Raw genomic sequence first — 5,023 nt, 5'->3', positions numbered from 1 at the left:
TTAACGAAGTTAAAATTAGCAAACCTGTAATGCCTCCTTCACTCCTCACCTCCAGAATGCCACAAACGGTTTCAAATATGACTATAAGAGATGTTTTTAGGAAACATAAGGTTACTTACACAGACAAAAATATATGAGTGATGAGATAGTTTACTCTTTCATGTAACACTGATTATACGAGAAAATATTCCAATGAATTCTATTTCTAGGTTTTAGTATTTCTTATAAAAGGACCAATTATTATTCATTCTTAAAATCTCCTCTATTGCTGGAGGTTCGCCCACACGCTGCGAATGGAGGAAAAGAATAAAACTGATAAGTATCGAATGACGTCAGTAGAGAACTTAGATTAAAAGAGATCTGACTGAAAACGTGATTTAACCTGCGTAGTTCTAAATAAGTATCAAAAATAAAAACCTTTAAGCTTAACCCTTTGTACATCCAATAGATTATACATTCACCTTGAAACCCACGGCACCTACTCATGAATTAATTAGGCTATATCTTTTATAAAAGCTGAGGATGTGCTCTTTTGAAATGTTTATAAGATAATATAATGTAGTAGATTCTCGGATAGTCTCGCGATCTGTAACAGTGTAGGTTTAAACATAATAAACGAATATGAATCACAAAAGGAGTTTATATCTTTGCAGAAAAGAATAGTGTTTGAAATAAATATTGAGGAGGTTCCTATAATTATAACCCTATTAAACATAACTTCTATATATATATTCATATGTGTATTTCTACACACACACACATATATACAGATGTCTATACATATTTTCAAACAATTTTGATGAATTACTCTCTTTGGCATCGTCGGCATTAAGATGTTTCATATATACACTGGATCTATTTATTTAGTTTCGTATTAAAAAAGACTTTTGTTGTTAAACTTACAAGAATTTCAAGATAATGAGGATACGTTAGAGCATTGTGACAAGAAAATCCAGATGAAAGTTTGGTTTGTTTTGAATTTCTCGCTAAACTACACGAGGGCTATCTGCGCTAGTCTTCCCTAATTTTGGAGTGTAAGACGAGAGAGAAGGCAGCTAGTCATCACCACCCACCGCTAACTCTTGGGCTACTCTTTTACCAACGAATAGTGGGATTGACCGTCACATTATAACACCTCTCCTACTGAAAAGACGAGTATGTAAGGTATGACGGGGATTCGAACCCGCAACTCTAAGATAATGAGTCAAGTACCTTAATCACCTGCCCATGCCGGGCCTCCAAAAGAAATAGATTGATTTAGAAAATAATTAAAATATGATGAAAGAAACTTACAAACAGGAAAAAGCTTACCTTTTGAATAAAAACAACACAGATCCGGTAGAGGAACATCTTGATCTGTATGTAATAAATTTTATCAGAAGAGCATGCAGTAAACAACTGATAATAAAGTTATTTTAAACTTGTAATGTGATAGATTTAATGCAGTTTTAGAACAACTTACAAACTATGTTCAATATAAGGAAAACATCCTTATATATTGTAATGCTTCTTATATTAGAAGAAGGAAATTTACTAGATATCAATGATAATGCCATATGGAATCCTCTTACTTATTTCATCTAAACTATATCTAAGTAAAAGATATTCTTACAATTGTCTTCGATATACATTATAGCTCTTGGACTTTAATATAAATAATGTTGTAATCATATATATTGTTGGGTGAATTCTATTAGATTATTCTGTAACGGGAATAATACAAAGTCTATTTGTCTTTAATAATAACAAAACTTTTTCATTTATAAAACTTCTGGTTTTACGATAACTTTCCTAATTTTCACTGATGTTCAGAGTAATCTCCAAACAATCATTTTCTTGTTAATTTTTTCTGGTATTGATGGTCTTTTCTTTTATCTACTTCTGCTGTCAATAAAACATAATCAATATTTACAAACATAAAATAGCTGTTGTACTAAACAATAGTAACATACAAGAATACTAACAAAGTTGATAACTCAATAATCAACCAATCGCTGTAACGAGCTTCTAAATGAATAATAATCTAATTTAGCCTAGCTCGCTCTCGGTATGATTCAACCTTCAACTCGTTTCAAATTTTGAGAAAGTTACGTGATCATTTCTTTTGGCAATAAAAATACAAAAATATAATCTGAAATACAAGGCCAGCATAGAAAAATATCATTGTAGGTTGTAAGTTTCAACACTAGACATTTATAATTATTTTAAAATTTTTGAAAATAGTTCAAGAACTCTCTGAATAAAAAATTAACTTTTCATGTGTGAGGGTATTAATTTTTTCACATGCGGTTACGAGTGTTCTTGTATTAATTGGTTTTAAAAACTCAAATGTTCATATCATAAGTATACCCGAACCGTATTCATCTCTTATAAATTGTTTATTATTGTTTTAGTTCTGCTGAAATCACAGCAAATGCAATGGATAGTAACTATTATAACTCATTTATTATATCAAATTCTTATTTAACTTATTTTGATTTTAAAAAATTATGATACTGAAATCTCAATTAATTACTTATTAGTTCAAACAAAGTCAAAAATGCGTTATTATAATAACGCTGGTGACAGGTTTATTCATTTCCTAATAAGCCTTTATTCTAGTGTGTAAACACCAACCATCGAAAAACAATGCTTTTGACTTGGTTTGTTTGTTGTTAAGCACAAAGGTACACAAGGGGTTTTCTGTGCTGTGCCCGCTACAAATATTAAAACCCATTATTTAGCATCGTAAGCTTGCATAGTTACTGTGAAGTAACTGGATTCAAAAAGAGACAAGATTTGAAAAGTCTAATAGGTCTTATCTTTTAAAAGAATATATTTAAAATCCAGTTAAAAATGAAGTGGTTATGTTTTGCTTTTAAACTACGATGTGATGCTATTCGGCTTTGCGGGTTCGTATCCCTGTCGCGCCGAACATGCTCGCCCTTTCAGCCGTGGGGGCATTATAATGTGACGGTCAATCCCACTATTCGTTGGTAAAAGAGTAGCCCAAGAGTTGGCGGTGGGTGGTGATGACTAGCTGCCTTCCCTCTAGTCTTACACTGCTAAATTAGAGACGGCTAGCACAGATAGCCCTCGAGTAGCTTTGTGGAAAATTCCAAAAAATAAACAAAACAAACAAGCTATTCGGCTTTAAGGAAATTATTTAAAATATCAAAATAAATAAACAAATTAACCAAATTATCTAAAGATGACAACTACTAAGCCTTTGTAATGATGGTAATAAACTGAACTGTACTTGAAAGACGTCATTAATGGAATGCACCAATCTAGGAAGTTTTTGGACAACGTTTCAAGCTTCTAGCGCAGATCATCAGATGAAGTGAGGTTAAATGAACTCTCCTCTATATAAATATTCACTCAGGTAAACTGGAATATACTGAATCAAATAATGAACAATTCCCCTCTTATGTTATTTAACCAACTGCAATATAAAATAAGAACGTGCGTAAAATCTATATTTTATTTTTGCAATGCTAATATGGAATTATAAAGGCTCAACACAAAGTACACCATCAGTCTCAATTGATTTCTTGGAAGGAAGTACATGCCATTAAAGTTTTTAGACATCTTTTACAAACAGTTGTTGTTGTTTAATCTAAAACATAAATTAATTCAAAAATATTTATAGGATCTAACAAAAATAACTGGGTCTATTGTTTCTCGCTATTGGCTGCTCTGTATTAGGCAACAGTTTTAATGCTCATTGCTTGAAGACGTATTTATAAATCGATTAGAGAGAGATAAAATTACTATAACTGCCAAGCTGGTAAGCTCAGATTCTGTCCTTTCAGTTTCTCTAAATAATTTAAAACCTTAATTCATGACATGCTTTAAAGAAGCACAAGGAGATATCACTGATCTCAGTTTTCAAGATTATAAAACAGTGTAAGTCAAGTCTTTTAAAACTGAACTATATAGCTTTCAAGATAATAAAAGAATATTAATAAAATCTGTTAAAACTGACCTATACAGTTTACAGTATTAAAAAACAATATTGGTTAAATCTGTTAAAACTGACTTTACAGTTTACGGTATTAAAACACAATATTGGTTAAATCTGTTAAAACTGACTTTACAGTTTTCGAGATTATAAAACAATATCAGTAAAATCTGCTAAACTGACCTACACAGTTTACAAGACGATAAAACAATGTTAGTTAAATCTGTTAAAACTGACCTATACAGTTTTCAGTATTATAAAATAGTGCAAGTTAAGCATGTTAAAACTATCCAGATATTCCACAATCATCGAGAAATAAACAGCTAAAACCTTAAACTGACCAATCCAACTTTTCGATAAAAAAAGCAAAAATAAATAAACGCATTGAAATTGATATATCCAATTTTTCCAGATAAATCTAAAAATAGCAGAAACCTATTAAAATAATAATATCCAACGTTTGAACAACCAGACTCTCTGAAAGTATAATACAAATACCACATAACTCCAGATGACCCCCATCACAAATCAGATGTCAGTAGATATTGCACTCAATTTCCACTGTCCAAATAAGTTTTGTCGAAAACAGCTTAAAAGCTATTGTGGGCGAGGCATTTCTGGACTACCATCTATAGATTATAATAACATTGTGTTTTTATTACGAGTTAGGAAGCACAATCGGTTATTATGATAATACCCACAGTGTTAATTGGCACAAGTAACACTAGTTATCAAGATTGTTGTTATTAAGTTTTTATCAAAGCCTGTATATTTTTAAATAATGGGATGTTTAGTCTTGTTACATTCTAAAAAGACTCTAAGGTGGTGTTTGGAAAAAGTACGCAAGACAAACGAAGACTAGTGCTTGATTGAGGTGTCACATTACAAAATTTTGCCCTCATCACCATACCACCAACCAAATCGTTTGATGAAGCTATTCCCAAGTTCACTGTTCCTGGAAATTTCGCGTCAAGTATTACTGCGCATGTCAACCCTGCAACACTAGAAGAGTGTCATTCAAAAACTCCTCCCAGTGACGTAGCTGGGCCATACATACATATAAAGAACTTGAACTGTTAA

The sequence above is a fragment of the Tachypleus tridentatus genome, chromosome 9, assembly GCF_004210375.1.
Source record: "Tachypleus tridentatus isolate NWPU-2018 chromosome 9, ASM421037v1, whole genome shotgun sequence".
Lineage (NCBI taxonomy): Eukaryota > Metazoa > Arthropoda > Merostomata > Xiphosura > Limulidae > Tachypleus > Tachypleus tridentatus.
The sequence above is the reverse complement of the archived record's forward strand: the minus strand, read 5'-3'. Positions refer to the sequence as shown.